Source organism: Manis javanica, chromosome 2, assembly GCF_040802235.1.
Source record: "Manis javanica isolate MJ-LG chromosome 2, MJ_LKY, whole genome shotgun sequence".
In the NCBI taxonomy this organism is placed as follows: Eukaryota; Metazoa; Chordata; class Mammalia; order Pholidota; family Manidae; genus Manis; species Manis javanica.
This window is the reverse complement of record NC_133157.1, coordinates 159,773,951-159,797,884: the sequence shown is the minus strand read 5'-3', so window position 1 is coordinate 159,797,884 and position 23,934 is coordinate 159,773,951.

Below are 23,934 nucleotides of genomic sequence, written 5' to 3'. Positions count from 1 at the left end.
GTGTTATATACCCTTTCTTTACTGAAAAGTGTTTCTCAATCCTGGTTGTATTAGAAACACCTGGCATCTTTTAAAATAAATACTTAGGTTTGTATAGCCTCTCTGCTCCCTCAAGTGATTCTGATTTAATTACCTGGGGTGGAGATTACAAAATTTAATTTTAAAGTCCCTTTCATGTGATTTTTTAAAATTCATTTTATTATCATTAATCTGCAATTGCATGAAGAACATTATGGTTACTAGACTACCCCCTTCACCAAGTCCCCCCTCACAAACCCCATTACAGTCACTGTCCATCAGTGTAGTAAGATGCTGTAGACTCACTACTTGTCTTCTCTGTGTTGCACAGCCCTCGCCGTGCCCCCCCACACATTATACATGCTAATCGTAAGGCCCCCTTTCTTTTTCCTTGCCCTTATCCCCCCCTTCCCACCCCTTCTGCCCAGTCCCTTTCCCTTTGGTAACCATTAGTCCATTCTTGGGTTCTGTGTTTCTGCTGCTGTTTTGTTCCTTCAGTTTTTCTTTGTTCTTATACTCCACATGTGAGTGAAATCATTTGGTATTTGTCTTTCTCCACCTGGCTTATTTCACTGAGCATAATACCCTCTAGCTCCATCCATGTTGTTGCACATGGTAGGATCTGTTTTTTTCTTATGGCTGAGTAATATTCTATTGTGTATATGTACCACATCTTCTTTATCCATTCATCTACTGATGGACATTTAGGTTGCTTCCATTTCTTGGCTATTGTAAATAGTGCTGCGTTAAACATAGGGGTGCACCTGTCTTTTTCAAACTGGAGTGCTGCATTCATAGGGTAAATTCCTAGAAGTGGAATTCCTGGGTCAAATGGTATTTCTATTTTGAGCTTTCTGAGGAACCTCCATACTGCTTTCCACAATGGTTGAACTAATTTGCATTCCCACCAGCAGTGTAGGAGGGTTCCCCTTTCTCCACAACCTCGCCAACATTTGTTGTTGTTTGTCTTTTGGATGGTAGCCATCCTTACTGGTGTGAGATGATATCTCATTGTGGTTTTAATTTGCATTTCTTTGATGACTAGCAATGTGGAGCATCTTTTCATGTGTCTGTTGGCCATCTGAGTTTCTTTGGAGAACTGTCTGTTCAGCTCCTCTGCCCATTTTTTAATTGGATTATTTGCTTTTTGTTTGTTGAAGCATGTGAGCTCTTTATATATTTTGGATGTCAACCCTTTATTGAATCTGTCATTTATGAATATATTCTCCCATACTGTAGGGTACCTTTTTGTTCTATTGATGGTGTCCTTTGCTGTACAGAAGATTTTCAGCTTGATATAGTCCCACTTGTTCATTTTTGCTTTTGTTTCCCTTGCCTGGGAAGATATGTTCATGAAGAAGTCACTCATGTTTATGTCCAAGAGATTTTCGCCTATGTATTTTTCTAGGAGTTTTATGGTTTCATGACTTACATTCAGGTCTTTGATCCATTTCGAATTTACTTTTGTGTATGGGGTTAGACAGTGATCCAGTTTCATTCTCTTACACGTAGCTGTCCAGTTTTGCCAGCACCATCTGTTGAAGAGACTGTCATTTCCCCATTGTATGTCCATGGCTCCTTTATCATCTATTAATTGACCATAAATGTTTGGGTTAATATCTGGGGTCTCTATTCTGTTCCACTGGTCTGTGGCTCTGTTCTTGTGCCAGTACCAAACTGTCTTGATTACTGTGGCTTTGTAGTAGAGCTTGAAGTTGGGGAGCAAGATCCCCCCAACTTTATTCTTCCTTCTCAGGATTGCTTTGGCTATTCAGAGTCTTTGGTGTTTCCATATGAATTTTTGAACTATTTGTTCTAGTTCGTTGAAGAATGTTTTTGGTAATTTGATATCCATGTGATTTTATGTGCATGCAGGTTGAAAACCCATGTACTGGACCAGAATCTCCAAAAAGTGGCTATGTCAGTTTTACTTACTTTGTATCTCCAGTACAGGTAAGTACCACAAGGAGTAAAAACTGAGTAAGACAAACTGCTTCTCTCATGGCGCCTATGACCTAAAGCTTTGTTGTCCACTATGGTAGCCACACTAGCAACACGTGGCTGCTGAAATTTAAATCTTAATTAATTTAAGTTACATGATGTTAAGATTTCAAGCTCCCCAGTCATACCAGCCACAGTTAAATGTTCAGGAGTGGTCACCATATTGCACAGTGCAGCTACAGAACATTTCCATCACTGCAGAAAGTTTTAACATTTGTGTCTTTTGGATCCTTAAAAGCCACGGCTGCTACACGGTTGCAGTGTGATTCCCTGTCTGCCTTGCTCCTCAGCAAGAAGAACAGTGGTGAGTGAGAAGCAGTGACCACAGTGTCTTCCTCACAGAGAACTGATGTCTCTTTTGTAACATTTAACTTCTGAATGGTTAATGAGTTTACCTTCAAATAATATTATCCCACTGTATACACAATGTAACACTAAACCCAAGTGCTCCTGTCCTTATGCCATGTTACCACACATTTCACTTTTACTAATGGGATAAACAATTTGTCACAAATTTTACTTAAAATAGCTTTTAGAGCAATTAAAAATAAGAAAAAAATACTCAATTTTACCTTCATTCTTCATTCTGCATATAAATCCAAGTTTCTGGTTAAAGATTTCTTCTTCCTGAACAACTTCCTGTAACATTTCTTATAGAGTAGATCTGTGATAATAAGTTATCTCAATTTTTATTTATCTAAGGAAGGCTTTACTTCTGCTTCACCTCTGAAAGATATTGTCACTGGGCATAAGTCAGTTATTTTCCTTTTCATCACTTTACAGGCATCACTTCATTGTTTTTGTGTTTACATGGTTTCTAATGAGAAGTCTGTGGTAAATCTATCTTGCTACACATATGTAATGTCAATTTTTCTCTGTCTGGCTTTGAGGATTTCTGTCTTTGGCTTTCAGAAGTGTGAATATTATACTCAGAAGTTCTAGGATTTTGGAAAATTCTTACTCATTTCTTCAAATATTTTTTCTGCTCCCTTCTTTCTGTTCTGGATTTAATTCATGCATATGTTAGATCATTTGATATTTTTCTACAGCTTTTGGGTGTTCTGTTTCATTTATAATTTTTCCCCTCTGTTTTTCACGTTGGACAATTTCAATCGATTTATCTCCATTTTCAAGCTTACTGGCTCTTTTTAAAGCTGTGTCAAATCTACTGATGAAATTGTTGAAGACATTCTTCATATCTATTACTGAACTATTCTTTTCTAGGATTTTCTTTTACAGATTCCATGTCTCTACTCAAAGTATCTATCTGACCATGCATGTTGTCTACCTTTTCCATTAGAGCCCTTAACATATTAAACATATTAACTATAGTTACTTTTAAATAACTTGTCTAATAGTTTCAACATCGAGGTCATACCAGCTCTACTGAATCCTTTGTCATTTCAAACTGTTGTTTTTTCTTCCCTCTTCTTATGGCCTTATAAGGTTTCGTTGGACACTGGCACATTATACAAAACAATAGATGTTAAGATAAATCATTGTTATGCTTAGAAATGAGCACATATTTCTGTCCAGCTGGCCGTTAGGGTAGAGATTCATGTCCATGTAGTCAGAGGTTGGGCTGGGTTTGAACTGCTTCCTACTGGATGTTGGGTCTCCCCACTTGACTTCGGTTTTTCCCTTTGTGCAACAGAGCATCTGTCTCCTGCAGCTTCTCCAGCCTAATTTTCTTTGACACTTGATAGGGTGATAGAGGTAGGAGGGTAGGGGAAGGAGGTGGTGTCTGATATTCTCATTAAGCCTCAGATTTAGGCAGACATATGAACCTGGGGCTGTCATTTTCTCACAGATTCCTGTTCCTTCTCCAGGGGTAATACTAAGACTACACAGTCCCACCCCTATCCCAGGGATTTTTACTCTGTTTCTACTTTTGTTCTACACTGTTGTCTACACGGTTGTTTCTTTTCCCTGCATAGTAAGGCTTTTGTTCCTCTGAGATGATACAGGCAGAAGTGTGGCAGTGTCCCTGAGGGACTTCTGTCCCCTTCAGCGCTCCAGCCGTATCACAGGTCAATATTTCTTAGGCCTCTTCCCAATCTTCCCTGTGAGTTCTTAGGGTAAAATACTTCAAGATAGTGTGACCCCCTACACGCACACACACATCTTTACTGCCAAGGACTTCACACCCGACCCAGCTTTAGCAATTCACTAAAAATTTCTAGCTGAATTTTCTTTGTGGCTTATATGGAGTTTGGCAACATCTTTGTTTAGAAGCACTTGGCTCTCCTCATATTTCAGGGTAGTTGTTTGCCCTACAATCTCAGTTCTTTCAGGCCTTCATGATCATTAATTTCCAGCTTGTAAGCTATTTTTCTTGTTGTTCAGGTAGGACTGATAGTCTTCTCAGCACTCTTCATCTCTAAGCTGAAATATGGATTTTTCTACAAAGAGAAAAAGCCCACATATTCTGACATATCCCACTTATTTCTCATAAAATAGTGAACAAGTACAAGGTAAAGACTTATGATTTTTTTAAAGGAAAGGAAAAAAACAAAAACAAAACACAAAACTGGTTTCTAATTCCTGCCACATAATTAATTACATGGAGTGAAAAGGACTGGTAAGACCCGTTGGAGCCACCACCCCAAAAGGATCAAATGATACAATGACGTGAAAGTGATCTGAAAGGTAAACGAAAATATATGGGATAAATGCAAAGTATAAGCTTATATTTTATTCCTTAGTTGAAGGTTGTATGGTTAAAAATAAAATAGTATTTTACATTTGGCCACATAAGGGTTCACATCAGGTCAGTAACATTTAGTGAGCACCTATTATATGTCAAACTCTGTCTTAGTCATTTGCCCATTTGAGGAATGAATAGGACATAATCTGTGCCTGCAAGGATTTTTTTAGCCCAGTAAGAACTCAACCATTTAATTATAAATTAATTATAAATATCTAAACTAATTTAGAACAAATCTGTCTACTTCATTTTAGAAGAAAACTGAGTAACACAATGTACACATAGCAAAAATTTTTTTACAGTTTAAATTATTCCATCTTAGGATACTGTTTTAAATTAGAAGAAAATGACAACTGATCTTCTCTCAAAATATCACCCTAATTACAACTTCATTAGAGATATAAAAATTCTTCATACAACTAAAGGCGTATTCTACTTCTTAAACAATTGATTTGTATTTCAGATATTTCAGTAGCAAGCTTTGAAAAATTAAAACTTATCCTCACCAGAAAAATTACATTAATACTACTCTATTTTTAAACAGGAACCACATTTTAATGTATTATTTAGGTAGCTTCTTAAAGAATTACTCTTTTTTTTTTCAGTAGGTCGTTTATAACTGATGGGATTCCTAAGGCTGAACAGTCAGTTGCAAAAACATGTGTTCAAAGTTGAGACAGAAACGGCAAATGGCCACATTCTTAAGATCATGTAATTGAGTGAAATAGGGAATTCAATACCTCAGCAGATGACAAGTTCAAGGATGACCATGTTTTAGCAAAAGCTAGTTGGAACACATGAAACCATCTGATTTTGAGTTTTCATGTGAATTGTTTCAGAGCACAAGGATTAATGAATGTATGAGAATGTGTCCTTGGATTAGAACGCATTCCTACAGAATGAGAATAAGAAATGTGAGAGATATTAAAAAGAAAACAAGTATAGCATTGTTAATTTCCTACTATGTAACTACAAGACTTGAAGAAAAGGATTCATGTGACTTCAACTGTGGGTTATTCCCACAATGTACCTGCGTGCAAAACACAACTGTAAACATTATATGATTCTGTTCAGAAATATTCACAAGCTACCATCAAACTTGGTTCTGTTTTACACACTGCTAGGTTTGTCTTCTGGAATTTACAAGATGAAAATTTCAAATCTTCTTATGCTTTGGGCTAAACAGAATTATCTAAAAACAGATATATACATGTACCAAATATATACATACACATATACAGACATATATAGAGAGATTTAGATATATAAAAAATTATGACCTGCACAATTTGAGACCATTTGGATAGTTAAAAAATATGTGAGATTAAATCAACTATGTAATTTAAACTCAGTTGGTATGTGGAAAAACTATCTTCAGTTTATGTGAATTATTTCAAAAACATAACAAAAAATGATAAGCTAAGTAGTTAATATAAGTAATTTAGACCCTGCTCTGTTTATAAAAAAGGTAAGTCAAAGGTCTCTAAGGATTGTAAACTTTTCTATGGTTCAGGGTCATCTGAACAAGGGTACCAGCTGTTCTATTAGGTAATGTCTTGGATAAAGTCACAGGAATAAAAATGTTCACACTTTATAATAACAATGCATCACTACTGAAATGAAAAAAAAAATGACAAATATCTGAGATAGTCAGGAAATGAATTCTTTTCCATGACCAAATTTATCTTCTAAGCCAGAAAAGAAATAACCAGCATTTTGCCAAACTCCATACTTCTGCAACTATTTAGAAATTAGTAATACAGTATTAGTACAATAAGAACATGTATTCAAAGTGCATTGCAGTTTATCTACTGTGAACTTCTCATTTTAAGGAGAAACAAAAATCAATGAACAGCTATGACAATAACTTGGAAAAACTAAGGATGTCATGCAATGTCATACTGGAATTGCTCCTTGTTCCTTCTTCTAAAAGTATCATTCTTCATCTTCCAAAATCTATCAGTTGGTAATGAGAGGAAAGGAAGAATACTCTTGTCTGTCATAGAGACACAGGTGGGAATGTTAATAAACTTATTCTGGCAGCAGCTGCTCTTGTGGTAGTAATGAGATTTAAAGAATCTATTTTACTTGTTCAGCCAAAACATACTTTACCAGTTGAAATGGTTAGCTATATAAATGAGGTGTTATTTTTAGATTTTCTTTTTATACTACAGATTTCTTTTTAGATGGCACAAAATCAAGAATTGTTTGTTAAATTTCCCTCAGTCAGGTCATAATGATTTCTGGGAATTAAGAAGCACTGCTGAAGATTTGCTAATAGTAAATCATGTTCTTTATTCCAACTGTGGCTTTACAATGATGTGAATTATGCCAGGATTCTGTTCTAGACAATTTGAAATCAAACATGAGAATATTAATTTCTTGCAAGCAAGAAATCTCATACCACAATATGATACGCATGGCTGCTATTCAGTAATAGCCGAGCAACATTTTTTAAGCAGAGAGCAGTTAGTGTTCTTAATCAGGGCAGATGTTTTCCAGATTTGCTATTGTCACTCATTAAGAAAGTAAGAAGTCTGTGAGTTATGATAATGTGAGGTACGATACTGTATATGCCCATCATATCCATAAACCACCACTGATTTTCTCAGCTAATTCCTTCCTTTGCTTGCTTTAATTGGTTCAGTGTGACTATTTTTCCATTAATGTAGAAATACTTATTTTATCTGTGTGATAAAATGCACCCAGAGAGAATAGATAGGCAATGGGAATCTTGATAAAGTAGAAGGGAGCAGGCATTTTAGTTAACAGAACTTAGTGTATATTCAAACACTGTGTTGTTTTAAAGTAATTTTGAGAGGAAGTGATTTTGTGTATTTCATGACTGTATTTAATTGAATTTGGGGAACAATGAGTTTATCTGGGAGGAATTAAAAACACTACAAATATTATCCAATGAACATTTCCATTTAAGAGAATAAAGGAGGTCTTATGTGCCCATAGTTACGTGGAGTAAAATGCAGTTCAATGGCTTGGTAGTGACAATGAAGCACTTAGGATGTATAACAATGAGACAGAATAAAACAATAAGGAATGCTTTTCCCCTATTGAAATTGCATCTAATGCTTGAGTTATCAGAAAGATAATGTGTTAAAATACCCTTGGGTTGACTGTAATTTCCTAATTACATGCCTTCTTCAAGTTTTATCTGTACCTAAGGTAAAATCTGAAATATGATGAGATATATAACATCTTGTTCAATAATCTATTGTAGACCTATTAACATTACCATCCTAAAATTATAATAATTTATATTTAATATCATCCTTCTTTCATATTTTTCTTCTAAATACTTGAGTTGAAATGCCTTCATCTTAAAAAATAGAGATTTCCCAATAGCTTCTATTAAAAAATCTCTTTTTAAAAATGTATTGAATCTATAGGAATCATGAAGTAATGAGACAAGTTTCTATTTCCCACAGCAGTGGAGCATGGTATCAGCGCATGACTCCCATCCGGTCTGCTGCACAGAACTGAATTTGCACACCCCCATTCCAGATTGCCTCAATACTGCAACATGAGATGACCTGAAGTAAAAACACAAATATCTTACAAGACAATCAATGGAAATAAAACAACTATTTTACGAATAAATGGAGAGCATAGAAAAAGCACTGTTTTTCTTAACTGAAAAATGATGACAAGACCCATATACTACTCATGACACTTCAGCAAGTTTATGCAAAACAAAGAACAAAATATTGAGCCTTATAATACAGAAGACTCATAACTCATTAACAACACCCCTTGCACATAACTTTTAGCAGTAGCACTCAGGAATTTATATACCAAATGCCACAGACTCAGCTGTGGGCATAATAATGGCTCCCAGAGCTTAGTAATTCCAAGTATAATGCATATCTCTTTTTTTTCCCATTATACTAGAAGCGTAAAATTTATTTCCATCCCAGGGAGCAAGCATGTACAGTCAATTTATTGTGATTATAATGGCATGAAGGGAGGGAAGGTTGTGGCTCAAGAAGAAGGGACATCACAAACATGAAACCACTTCTTTGCACTGACTTCGATATCCCGGGCATTCTGAGATTAATTGGAGAACCCAGATGTCATGGATGAGTCTTCTACATAGATCAACTGTTGAGCAGTCAAGGAGATTTTTCTAACGCCCTTCAAAGACAGCCAATGGCTGAACTACACTCATCTCTGATCTGAGTCTAGTTTGTGGCAACCGTGGTGGTGAACTGAGAAACCCCGTGCTGAAAGAGAACTGCAGTCTTGCAGAAAGATGCTGAATTTATTACCTTTAGATGACAATATTCCTCTACAAAATAAATGATTCTGGCCCCAGGCAGACTGATACTATCTGTAACAATCTGCAATAATGTCGACTCTGGAACCAAGAAGAGGCAACCAGAGTTCATGAATTAGCTTTTGAGCACCCAAAAAGCCTCCACACGGTGAGAGTTAACATGGCGACAAAACCCCATTATACTTAATAACCTGTCACATTCAAAAGAGATTTCACTCTTGGCAGAAAGAAGACATATAATCAAAAGACATATCTCTCTAAAGAAATCCAACTACAACTTACTGAATGACTTTTATGTCCGAGGCATTGTCCTTGGGCACTTCACACAACTCTTTCACTTGATTCTCAAAACTCTATGAAAGAGGTTTTATTAACCCCTATTTTAAAAATTGAGGCTAAGTAATCATGGATAGGGAGTGACGAAGCCCTCCTGAGACAGATTTGTCCAACTACAAATTTCAAGTTCTTCCTGCGTTAGCCCACCACCCTGTGGTAGATAAAAGATGGCCATTTTGATACTCTTCTCACTGAAAGATGAAGTCTAATTCCCTTCCTCCTTGAATTTGGTTGGCCCTAGTGGCTTGCCTGACCAAAGAAAGAGATGAAAATGGCATCCTTGGGCTTCTCAGTCTAGGTTATCAGTCTTGCAGTTTACACCCATGACCTGTGGAACAATGAACTGCTGTGAGAGGAGGTAAAGACACCCTGAGACTAAATGGAAATCGGCTCTAGTTGAACCCAGACTTCCAGCCACCACCCCAAGATGCCAGGCATAAGCCATCTTGGACTGTCTAGACTAAGCCAGCCATAAGCTGAACATTCAAGTGAACCCAGTTGATGTCATGTAAAGAAGAAAAATCATCCAGCTGATCCCAAGCCTTGGGAGTAGATCGGTGCATCTTTACCATGTGGACTGACAGTGGTGTTCCCAAAAGAAGCCGGTGTAAATTTTTCAATACAAGGACTGGAGACTAAATACTACAGAGAAGAAAATGCTCCCTTGAAAGGCAGTGAGAAGGAAATATTTGTTCATAATTAAAATTCATGTTTATTTCATCTTATCTAAATCATGATGTATATTTGAAAAAATCTTGATTTAAACAAAATTATGATCTCTGTCTCCTCCACCTCCATTTAGCTCTCCTCTCCCCTGTTTGAGACATACTCGCCTGCTCTCCAGAGTGCCCAGTGGTCTTATGCTGCTTGCTGGTAGCCCAGGGCCTCCAACAAAGCCCTGCTCTCTCTAGTGAGTGTCCTGTTTTCTGGACCTTATCTTATGAGAACTAGACAATTGACATCAACTAGTTGAGCCGGTCCCTACCTGCCCTTGGCCCTTTCTTCCTGTAAAACGAGAGGACTTTTTAAGTAATCTGTAATACTCATTATACAAACAATTTCCCCAGACAGAGACAAACCCCATATTCTATTGGCAAACCCTAATCTATTTCATACCTCATTGCCATGGCTGGGAGAGGGGACTCTAGCTCTCCTTCATAAATCCAGAGGGGCAAACTCCCAATCTCTTCCTCGCTCTGGAGGGTGATGAAGTCAACACTCTCAGTCTCTTTCTCCCTTTACCTGTTCCTCCCCTCAGGAGGCAGAGGTGCTAACCTGTTTGGTAGAAGCCTGATTTCCACTACAGCCTGTTTCCCTGCATGATGCACAGTCCCTGTGCACCTGCAGCCTGACATCTAGTTTTCTCCAACAGACCTGTGCTCATGCAGTGAGATCTCTCTGCTACTCTGGTGCAAGCCATGGCACTTCTGTCTCTGAGCCAATCCGTTTTGGAAGTGCTGCTCCACTCAGTGGGGTGCTTGCCATTTTCTCTGTGTTCCAGTTCCTCCTGCCCCCCAGAAGAGGTTGTTGAACTTGCAGTAAGTGGACTGAAAGACTGCACAGCAGACTCGGCTCTCTTTATAAATAGAGGCTTTTATTTGGGCGGGGAGGGAAGGGATCCAATTTTGGTTTCGGGTCTAGGCCACGTTCTCCAATCCAGATTTCTCAGAGCCCTGAATTTGATTTGCTACCTCTGTGCCTAAAAAGATGATATTTTGAACCACCATTTAACTACTGATTCTTCTCTCTATAGGTGAGAACCTGGCAGGGAGGAGAGGTCATTTTTAGCTCTTGTCTGCCTCTCATAGCCATTTCTAAACCATTTTCACATGCATTCTTATCATTTCATTCTCAAAACCACCTTGTGATATTGCCAGGCAGGGATTATTAATTTCAATTTACAGCCAAGAAAATGGAGATTTAGAAAAATTAAGTGACTCACCCATGATCTAGTTAACTAGTGTTAGAGTGGAACTAAGTCCAGGTCATCAGACACTGAGGACAGAATTTCAAAATCAGAGGCACAATAACATTCTAGCAGAAGAATAACTAATCCAGTAGTTACTCCCTATCCCTCTTACTGCTCTGGCAAGAAATTACTATGTAAACTTAAAGAGTTCCAATATTTATGTAGTTTACAGAGTACAGGCAAAAAACTTAGAGAGTTCAAATCTTTACATAGTTTACAGAGTAAAGGCAAAAAGAAAAACATGCAAATAACAAAGTATCATAATGTCAGGTGCATGATTTAATTTCTAAGCTGCTGTGACCATGCAGATCACGAAAATAACACATCGCAGATGTTTTATCCATGTAGATCTGAATGCACATTATGAAACTGTATGCCCTGGTGAATATGTGCAACTGTGTTGCCTCTGTTGTTTTTAAGGACCTTATTGAATAGGATATTGAATATCACTACAGATAATGCAAGCCTTAAAGCCTGTCAAACTGAAGCAGTCTATGCACCTGCATCCAGCCGTCCCCCACCACAGCCATTCTGGCAGCTGTCAGTGTTCCCACCCTCCTCTACATGACTATGAGTACCAAGCCACATGCTAACTATGTACAAAGAGGAAATAAGGTCACAAAGTGTAAATAGGAAAACGATGGCACTAACACTGAACCAGGAAATTCTGAATCTTACAAAGTAAATTTATGAAATATTTTTGAAAATGATACCATACACATCTTAAATGTAGAGGTAGAATCTTTCTTTTTTATTTTATTTTATTTTTATTTTTTAGAATAAGGGTTACATAAGTATTTTATTCCTAAACAGTAATGAGACGGATTTTTAAGGATAAAATCAATTTACTATGTGTGAGAGAAGATTCATCACTTGCGATGATTGTGTGTCTTATAAAGTGTGGTTTCTTTTATACTTAACTATTAAAGATCTCTTTTCTTGGGTGAAAAATGTAATTGAAAGACAATCCAAAAAGGGAAACTATGTTGGAGACTAGCATAAGCCTGGCTGGCAGAGTATAGAACAACTGTTACAACTATGTGTTTATGCAAGGTGAATGTATGTAATATATTTTTTCTTTTTTTAAATTAAGGGATCATTGATATACACTCTTATGAAGGTTTGACAAGAAAAGCAATGTGTTTATTACATTTACCGTTATTATGGAGTCCCCCACCACACACTCTATTGCAGTCACTGTCCATCAGTGTAGTAAGATGCCACAGAGTCCCTGTTTGTCTTCTCTGTGCTACACTGTCTTTCCTGTGACCCCGCACACACCATGTGTACCAATCATGATACTCCACAATCCCCTTCTCCCTCCCTCTCCACCCACCCTCCCCCATCCCTCCCCTTTGGTAACCACTAGTCCCTTATTGGAGCCTGTGAGTCTGCTGCTGTTTTGTTCCTTCAGTTTTGCTTTGCTGTTATACTCCACAAATGAGGGATAGAGGTAGAATCTTTCAAGAGAAGAATCTCCCCAATCTGAACACCTCAAATTAGTATCAGAACATTAGTGTCTGGATGTTGAGCAAAGCCAAAGGGAAAGGAACCAAATGCTCACCATTCTCTGGTATGTCTTATTTCATACCGGGAAGTGGTATACTTAAAAAAATTATTTTCACTTAACATTCCTTGGTTTCATAGGTAGTTTTTCTATTTCACTGCATGTGTATGTGTTTGTGAGAGAGGGAGAAACAATGTTGAATATTTTGTGTGACATTTGGGTCACTTTGTTCTGTGTTCATAGATAAAGCAAGGGGGTGGTAAAAAGAAAGGCAATTCCATAGTCCATGCTTCACACCAGGATATGGAAGGAATAGGAATATTCTGGATTACTGGAAAATTATAACAAATAATTTAATCACATGCCTATTGCATTGTATGTGCCCACTGTGTCCTTGCTGAAATAATGAACTTATATTAATTGGATTTGCCATAGAGTTTATTGATTAAATATAAGTTAAAATGACTATTGCTACTTGGTAGTAGTGGTAGACTTGTGTGTGTATGTGAAAGTATTAGGGAGGTAAGAAAAGAAAGAAGCCAAATACTTTGTTTCTTTTTATTCATCTAGGAACATTTTACAAAAGTATTAAACAATATCAAATTGACATCATCATAGATGCAAATCGTCAAACCCATCCCTTTCTTAAAATCATTTTCCCTCTTGGATGTGGAGGGAAAGCCTTTCAGACACAGCTGCTCCTAGGACAGACTCTCTCAAGGGAATGATTCAGCCCTTGCCATGGAAAGTCTAACCAGAGAGAAACTATTGAGGAAGGTGGAGAAGATGTAAATGTACAGGAGTATGGTTTACATAGGGTTGTGGTAGACAAGCAATGTGAAGATAATCTTGTTGAGTCCCAGTAGCTAGCTGCTCCTTCATTCACCTGCTCTGTGCTGATTCTTGTACCATGGGAAGCTGAAACTTCAGAAATTATTAAACATGAATTCCTCAACATATGTGGGACCTCTTAACATTCTCCTTCCTACATGTGATCAGAAAAATTATTTTCCTGGGCAATTAATTTATTGCCCTTCCAATTGGATGACATGATATATATGATATACACCAAGAGTCGATGGGAAAGGGGATGATGCCAACAAAAATGGTGTATTAAGGACCTCCAAAAATTCTCTCCTCCATAAAAACAATGAAAATACTTACAAAAAATGTCAGAACTAATATTTTCAGAATACTAGAAATTAACAAAAGACTTCCAGCAATCTGGATAGTGGTTTTTTAAGAAAAACATCTGAATCTTGGTAAGAACAGTGTGCTCTGTGGCATTTTTAGCTGCCCTTTTCCCATTCCCCCTCTCCAACTTCACAGTAGCCTTGAAAACAGAGAGCACATAATTACAGTGAAAACCAACAGTCTGTCAGCCAGTGGAGCGAGCAGAATGTGTTGGAGTTCCTTTAAAGCTTCATTCCAAGAGAACTATCATCATTTGACCTGTTAATTCCTTGAAAGATGCTACTTGTAAAGATGTTTAAGTAACTGACTCAGAGTTCACCCAGTGTTATAAGTCTTTTCCTCAGGAGCATTTGTCAAAAACAATTATAGGCAATAGTTTAACTTTGAAGCTGCCTAAGGTGATAAATACCAGTTGGGAAAAATAATAGGCTAACCAAAAATTTTAAAAGGAAAAGCTGGGGAATGAGAATTCCATATGGGCTTTAAAAGCTCTGACATGCTTCTTGGAATTGAAAAGCCACAAACACGCATACATTCCCAGAGCTGTGCACATGCTTAGGAAAGACCTGAAAGGCCCTAAACTTTTACTTCTGGCTGACCTTAAGGCTTTGTGCAGGCACAAAGTGAAGGTTAAGGCAGAATTGTAAATTCTTTCGGCTAAGTGTTGAAGTTATGCCCCCAATACACACAGAGAGCCCCTTAGCAAAGACTGGGAGGTTTAGTGGTTCCAGGAATTTAAGCAAATCTCTGTCCAATCAGTAGTGGACCATTCTGCTAACCAAACAGAAGCCGAGGTGGCCACGCATGACAAAGAATACAGAATTAGTGAAGGAAAGTCACAAAACAAGCAAAAATAACAACAAACAACAATAACAAACCCAGATGAGGAGGATGAATATGATTTCCAGAGCTGCCACATTACATTATTTTAAATGTCCAGTTATCTACAAAAATTATGAGGCATGCAGAGAAAAAAAATGGTTCATACACAGGAGAAAATAAGCAACCTATAGGAAATTATCCTTAAGGAAGCCTAGATATTAAACTTAGTAGACAAATACTTCAAATTGGCAACTTTAAATATGTTCAAAGAACTGATAAAAGAAAACCATGTCTAAAGACTAACAGTGTGAGAATAATATCTCACCAAATCAAGAATATCAACAGAGACAAAAATTATAAAAATAAAACAAAAATAAATTCCCAATTGAAAATACATAAATTTAAATGAAAAATTTACTAGAGTTTTTAACAGGAGATTTGAGGAGCCAGAAAAAAGAACCAGTAAACTAGAAGACAACTGAATTGAGAGTATCCAATCTGAGGAACAGAAACAAAAATTAGTTAAAAATATAAAAGAGACTCAGACAATAAATGAAAAAACACATCCCATGCTCATAGATAGGAAGAATTAATATTGTTAAAATGGCCATCCTGCCTAAACCAATCCTATCAATGCAATTCCTATCAAAATACCAACAGCACTCTTCAATGAACTACAGCAAATCATTTTAAAATTCACATGAAACCACAAAAGACCCTGAATAGCCAAAACAATCCTGAGAAGGAAGAAAAAAGCTGGGGGGATTACACTTCCCAACTTCAAGCTCTACTACAAAGTCACAGTCATCAACACAGTTTGGTACTGGCACAAGAATAGAACAATAGACCAATGGAACAGACTAGAAAGCCCAGATACAAACCCAACCATATATGGTCAAATAATATACAATAAAGGAGCTATGGACATACAATGGGGAAATGACAGCCTCTTCAACAAATGGAGTTGGCAAAACTGGACAGCTACATGCAAGAGAATGAAACTGGATTATTGTTTATCCCCATACACAAAAGTAAACTCGAAATGGATCAAAGACCTGAATGTAAATCATGAAACCATAAAACTCTTAGAAGACAACATAGGCAAAAATCTCCTGAATATAAACATGAGCAACTTCTTCCTGAATGCATCTTCTCAAGCAAGGGAAACAAAAGCAAAAATGAATACATGGGACTACATCAAACTAAAAAGCTTCTGTAGAGGAGAGGGAGCCAAGATGGCGGCGTGAGTAGAGCAGTGGAAATCTCCTCCCAAAAACACATAGAGCTATGAAAATATAACAAAGAAAAATCTTCCTAAAATAGAGACCACAGGACACAGGACAACATCCAGACCACATCCACACCTGCAAGAACCCAGCGCCTTGTGAAGGGGGTAAGATACAAGCCCCAGCCCGGCGGGACCCGAGCGCCCCTCCCCCCGGCTCCCGGCGGGTGGAGAGAAACCGGAGCAGTTTTTTTTTTTGGCGAGCGCTTTTTGGAAGCCTTAGAGGGACGGGCCCCCGTTGCTGGGGAGGCAGGGTGGCGGGACCGGTGAGGAGGTGCCTGGGAACGGCGCCGGAGGACAAAGAATATCCCGCGTTTCTCCCTGCGAGACCTGGGGGCGGGTGCCTGAGACCGGTGCCTGAGGACGGAGGAGGTCGCGCGTTTTTCCCCTTTTTTTTTTTTTTCTCTTTTTGGCAAGCGCTTTTTGGAAGCCTTGAAGGGACGGGGACCCCAGTGCTAGGGAGGCACGGTGGCGGGACTGGTGAGCGGGTGGCTGGGACCGGCGCCTGAGGACAAAGAATATCCCCCGTTTTTCCCTGCGGGACCGGTGGGCGGGTGCCTGAGACCGGCACTTGAGGACAGAGGAAATCGCGCGTTTTTCCCCCTTTTTTTTTCTTTTTTCTGCGAGTGCTTTTTGGAAGCCTAAAAGGGACAGGGACCCCGGTGCTAGGGAGGCAGGGCGGCGGGACTGGTGAGCGGGTGCCTGGGACCGGCACCTGAGGACAAAGAATATCCCGCATTTTTCCCTGTGGGACCGGTGGGTGGGTGCCTGAGACCAGCACCTGAGGACGGAAGAAATCGCGCGTTTTTCCCCTTTTTTTTTCTCTCTTTTTGCCAAGTGCTTTTTGGAAGCCTTGAAGGGACAGGGACCCCGGTGCTAGGGAGGCAGGGCGGCGGGACTGGTGAGCGGGTGCGTGGGACCAGTGCCTGAGGACCAAGAATATTGAGCGTTCCTTCCCTGCGGGACCGGTGTGTGGGTGCTTTTTGGAAGCCTTGAAAGGACAGGGACCCTGGTGCTAGGGAGACAGGGCAGCAGGACCAGTGCGCGGGTGCCTGGGACCGGCACCTGAGGAAAAAAAAAAAAACCGCGTGTTTTTTCTTTTTTTTTTTCCTTTCTGTTCCCTCTCCCATTGTTGCTGTTGTTGTTTTGGTTTGGAGAGTGCTTTTTGGAAATCTTAAAGGGGCAGGACAGGTCACTTAGACCAGAAGCAGGGAATCTGGGGATCTCTGGGCACTCTAACCCCCTGGGCAGCAGGGAGCACAGAGGCCCCTTACGGAGATAAATAGTCTCCTGGCTGCTCCCCCTCCAACGGGGCTCCACCATTTTGGAGGAACAGCCCCAGCCAGGCCAAGCCCACAGCAACAGTGGAGATAAACCCCAAAGCAACTGGGCAGGAAGCAGAAGCCCTGTCTGCGCACAGCTGCCCAGCACAAGCCACTAGAGGTCGCTATTCTCCCAGGAAAAGGCTACAAACCAACAAGAAGGGAAGCTCTTCCAGCGGTCACTTGTACCAGCTCTGCAGACTATCTCTATCACCATGAAAAGGCAAAACTACAGGCAGACAAAGATCACAGAGACAACACCTGAGAAGGAGACAGACCTAACTAGTCCTCCTGAAAAAGAATTCAAAATAAAAATCATGAACATGCTGACAGAGATGCAGAAAAAAATGCAAGAGCAATGGGATGAGATGCAGAGAAAAATGCAAGAGCAGTGGGATGAGATGCAGAGAAAAATGCAAGAGCAGTGGGATGAAGTCCGGAAGGAGATCACAGATGTCAGGAAAGAGATCACAGAAGTGAAACAATCCCTGGAAGGATTTATAAGCAGAATGGATAAGATGCAAGAGGCCATTGAAGGAATAGAAGCCAGAGAACAGGAACGTATAGAAGCTGACATAGAGAGAGATAAAAGGATCTCCAGGAATGAAACAACACTAAGAGAAATATGTGACCAATACAAAAGGAAAAACATTCGTATTATAGGGATACCAGAAGAGGAAGAAAGAGGAAAAGGGATAGAAAGTGTCTTTGAAGAAATAATTGCTGAAAACTTCCCCAAACTGGGGGAGGAAATAATCGAACAGACCATGGAATTATACAGAACCCCCAACAGAAAGGATCCAAGGAGGACAACACCAAGACACATAATAATTAAAATGGCAAGGATCAAGGACAAGGAAAGAGTTTTAAAGGCAGCTAGAGAGAAAAAGGTCACCTATAAAGGAAAACCAATCAGGCTAACATCAGACTTCTCAACAGAAACCCTACAGGCCAGAAGAGAATGGCATGATATACTTAATGCAATGAAACAGAAGGGCCTTGAACCAAGGATACTGTATCCAGCACGACTATCATTTAAATATGATGGTGGGATCAAACAATTCCCAGACAAGCAAAAGCTGAGGGAATTTGCTTCCCACAAACCACCTCTACAGGGCATCCTACAGGGACTGCTCTAGATGGGAGCACCCCTAAAAAGAGCACAGAACAAAACACACAACATATGAAGAATGGAGGAGGAGGAATAAGAAGGGAGAGAAGAAAAGACTCTCCAGACAGTGTATATAACAGCTCAATAAGCGAGCTAAGTTAGGCTGTAAGATACTAAAGAAGCTAACCTTGAACCTTTGGTAACCACGAATCTAAAGCCTGCAATGGCAATAAGTACATATCTTTCAATAGTCACCCTAAATGTAAATGGACTTAATGCACCAATCAAAAGACATAGAGTAATAGAATGGATAAAAAAGCAAGACCCATCTATATGCTGCTTACAAGAAACTCACCTTAAACCCAAAGATAAGCATAGACTAAAAGTCAAGGGATGGAAAAACATATTTCAGGCAAACAACAGTGAGAAGAAAGCAGGGGTTGCAGTACTAATATCAGACAAAATAGACTTCAAAACAAAGAAAGTAACAAGAGATAAAGAAGGCCACTACATAATGATAAAGGGCTTAGTCCAACAAGAGGATATAACCATTCTAAATATATATGCACCCAATACAGGAGCACCAGCATATGTGAAGCAAATACTAACAGAACTAAAGAGGGAAATAGACTGCAATGCATTCATTGTAGGAGACTTCAACACACCACTCACCCCAAAGGATAGATCCACCGGGCAGAAAATAGGTAAAGACACACAGGCACTGAACAACACACTAGAACAGATGGACCTAATAGACATCTATAGAACTTTACATCCAAAAGCAACAGGATATACATTCTTCTCAAGTGCACATGGAACATTCTCCAGAATAGACCACATACTAGCTCACAAAAAGAGCCTCAGTAAATTCCAAAATATTGAAATTCTACCAACCAATTTTTCAGACCACAAAGGTATGAAAGTAGAAATAAATTCTACAAAGAAAACAAAAAGGCTCACAAACACATGGAGGCTTAACAACATGCTACTAAATAATCAATGGATCAATGAACAAATCAAAATAGAGATCAAGGAATATATAGAAACAAATGACAACAACAACACTAAGCCCCAACTTCTGTGGGATGCAGCGAAAGCAGTCTTAAGAGGAAAGTATATAGCAATCCAGGCACACTTGAAGAAGGAAGAACAATCCCAAATGAATAGTCTAACATCACAATTATTAAAACTGGAAAAAGAAGAACAAATGAGGCCTAAAGTCAGCAGAAGGAGGGACATAATAAAGATCAGAGAAGAAATAAACAAAATTGAGAAGAATAAAACAATAGCAAAAATCAACGAAACCAAGAGCTGGTTCTTTGAGAAAATAAACAAAATAGATAAGCCTCTAGCCCAACTTATTAAGAGAAAAAGAGAGTCAACACAAATCAACATAATCAGAAATGAGAATGGAAAAATCACGACAGACTCCACAGAAATACAAAGAATTATTAAAGACTACTATGAAAACCTATATGCCAACAAGCTGGAAAACCTAGAAGAAATGGACAACTTCCTAGAAAAATACAACCTCCCAAGACTGACCAAGGAAGAAACACAAAAGTTAAACAAACCAATTACAAGCAAAGAAATTGAAACAGTAATCAAAAAACTACCCAAGAACAAAACCCCGGGGCCAGACGGATTTACCTCGGAATTTTATCAGACACACAGAGAAGACATAATACCCATTCTCCTTAAAGTGTTCCACAAAATAGAAGAAGAGGGAATACTCCCAAACTCATTCTATGAAGCCAACATCACCCTAATACCAAAACCAGGCAAAGACCCCACCAAAAAAGAAAATTACAGACCAATATCCCTGATGAACGTAGATGCAAAAATACTCAATAAAATATTAGCAAACAGAATTCAACAGTATATCAAAAGGATCATACACCATGACCAAGTGGGGTTCATCCCAGGGATGCAAGGATGGTACAACATTCGAAAATCCATCAACATCATCCACCACATCAACAAAAAGAAAGACAAAAACCACATGATCATCTCCATAGATGCTGAAAAAGCATTTGACAAAATTCAACATCCATTCATGATAAAAACTCTCAGCAAAATGGGAATAGAGGGCAAGTACCTCAACATAATAAAGGCCATATATGATAAACCCACAGCCAGCATTATACTGAACAGCGAGAAGCTGAAAGCATTTCCACTGAGATCGGGAACCAGACAGGGATGCCCACTCTCCCCACTGTTATTTAACATAGTACTGGAGGTCCTAGCCACGGCAATCAGACAAAACAAAGAAATACAAGGAATCCAGATAGGTAAAGAAGAAGTTAAACTGTCACTATTTGCAGATGATATGATACTGTACATAAAAAACCCTAAAGACTCCACTCCAAAACTACTAGAACTGATATCGGAATACAGCAAAGTTGCAGGATACAAAATCAACACACAGAAATCTGTAGCTTTCCTATACACTAACAACGAATCAATAGAAAGAGAAATCAGGAAAACAATTCCATTCACCATTGCATCAAAAAGAATAAAATACCTAGGAATAAACCTAACCAAGGAAGTGAAAGACTTATACTCTGAAAACTACAAGTCACTCTTAAGAGAAATTAAAGGGGACACTAATAAATGGAAACTCATCCCATGCTCATGGCTAGGAAGAATTAATATCGTCAAAATGGCCATCCTGCCGAAAGCAATATACAAATTTGATGCAATCCCTCTCAAATTACCAGCAACATTCTTCAATGAATTGGAACAAATAATTCAAAAATTCATATGGAAACACCAAAGACCCCGAATAGCCAAAGCAATCCTGAAAAAGAAGAATAAAGTAGGGGGGATCTCACTCCCCAACTTCAAGCTCTACTACAAAGCCATAGTAATCAAGACAATTTGGTACTGGCACAAGAACAGAGCCACAGACCAGTGGAACAGATTAGAGACCCCAGAAATTAACCCAAACATATATGGTCAATTAATATTTGATAAAGGAGCCATGGACATACAATGGCAAAATGACAGTCTCTTCAACAGATGGTGCTGGCAAAACTGGACAGCTACATGTAGGAGAATGAAACTGGACCATTGTCTAACCCCATATACAAAGGTAAACTCAAAATGGATCAAAGACCTGAATGTAAGTCATGAAACCATTAAACTCTTGGAAAAAAACATAGGCAAAAACCTCTTAGACATAAACATGAGTGATCTCTTCTTGAACATATCTCCCCGGGCAAGGAAAACAACAGCAAAAATGAGCAAGTGGGACTACATTAAGCTGAAAAGCTTCTGTACAGCGAAAGACACCATCAATAGAACAAAAAGGAACCCTACAGTATGGGAGAATATATTTGAAAATGACAGATCTGATAAAGGCTTGACGTCCAGAATATATAAAGAGCTCACACGCCTCAACAAACAAAAAACAAATAACCCAATTAAAAAATGGGCAGAGGAACTGAACAGACAGTTCTCCAAAAAAGAAATACAGATGGCCAAGAGACACATGAAAAGATGCTCCACATCGCTAATTATCAGAGAAATGCAAATTAAAACTACAATGAGGTATCACCTCACACCAGTAAGGATAGCTGCCATCCAAAAGACAAACAACAACAAATGTTGGCGAGGCTGTGGAGAAAGGGGAACCCTCCTACACTGCTGGTGGGAATGTAAATTAGTTCAACCATTGTGGAAAGCAGTATGGAGGTGCATCAAAATGCTCAAAACAGACCTACCATTTGACCCAGGAATTCCACTCCTAGGAATTTACCCTAAGAACGCAGCAATCAAGTTTGAGAAAGACAGATGCACTCCTATGTTTATCGCAGCACTATTTACAATAGCCAAGAATTGGAAGCAACCTAAATGTCCATCTGTAGATGAATGGATAAAGAAGATGTGGTACATATACACAATGGAATACTACTCAGCCATAAGAAGTGGAAAAATCCAACCATTTGCAGCAACATGGATGGAGCTGGAGAGAATTATGCTCAGTGAAATAAGCCAAGCAGAGAAAGAGAAATACCAAATGATTTCACTCATATGAGGAGTATAGGAACAAAGGAAAAACTGAAGGAACAAAACAGCAGCAGAATTACAGAACCCAAAAATGGACTAAGAGGTACCAAAGGGAAAGGAACTGGGGAGGATGGGTGGGCAGGGAGGGATAAGGGGGGGGAAGAAGAAGGGGGGTATTAAGATTAGCATGCATGGGGGGGAGGGAGAAAGGGGAGGGTGGGCTGCACAACACAGAGAGGACAAGTAGTGACTCTACAACATTTTGCTAAGCTGATGGACAGTAACCGTAATGTGGTTGTTAGGGGGGACCTGATATAGGGGAGAGCATAGTAAACATAGTATTCTTCAGGTAAGTGTAGATTAAAAATTTAAAAAAAAAAAAAGAAAGAAAGAAAGAAAAGGGGGATTACTCCTTAACAGGATAAAACTATTGGTAAATCAAAGATCAACGCATGCTTTAAATATCCTTAATGTTGATCACTTAAAGGGTGTCAGATGATCAGCTATGGAGGTACTCTTTTCTGATAATATTCCTTTCTCTTAAGTAAAAAAAAAAAAAAAAGCAGTTACTGTGTGCTGACCTCCAATGAGTTCTGCACAGTGGTATAGAGGGCATGTCAAAGTGTGGGCAAAGGGTCTGTTTGTTTCTACGCAGAAGATCAAGGCCTAGCTTGGATACCCAGAAAATGAACTAAGATACGATATGAGGAGGAGCTTCCGGCATCAGCACTCTCTGGAGGACTCGTGCCCAGGGATGATCATCAAAAAAGCCTCCACAGGGATCCGGACGATGCTGCGGTTGTGGCTGCATCCAGCCCACCGTCTCCTGGACTTGCCATAAGAAGGAGGAGGGAGATGTCTAGGCTGGCATGTGCATACAGTGAGACAACGAATTTGACTGGATCTGTACTGTTGGAACTCAACCAGGAGTTGGGAGGGGTGCAAGTTGTAGCACCCCAAAATCTCATGACTATAGACTATCTATGGTTAAAAGAACATATGGGATGTGAACAGATCCCAGAAATGGGCTGCTTTAATTTGTCTGATGGTTCAAGTACAGTTGGAAAATATCCATCATATCATAGATAAATTTTCACAAATGCCTAGGGTGCCTAAATGGTTTTCTTGGCTTCACTGGAGATGGCTGGTAATTATAGATTTGCTTTGTTTATGTCACCATATTCCTATTATGTTAATATGTGTGTGCAAATTAGTTAGTAGTTTAAAACCTATACATACTTAAGGTACAATACAAGAAGATATGTCAAAGAAATAATCAATCCTCCCAAGTTTCCTTCATATGCTACATCTATAGCTTTTCTTCTTCCTTCCTAATTACAAACTTTAAATAGAATTCGTG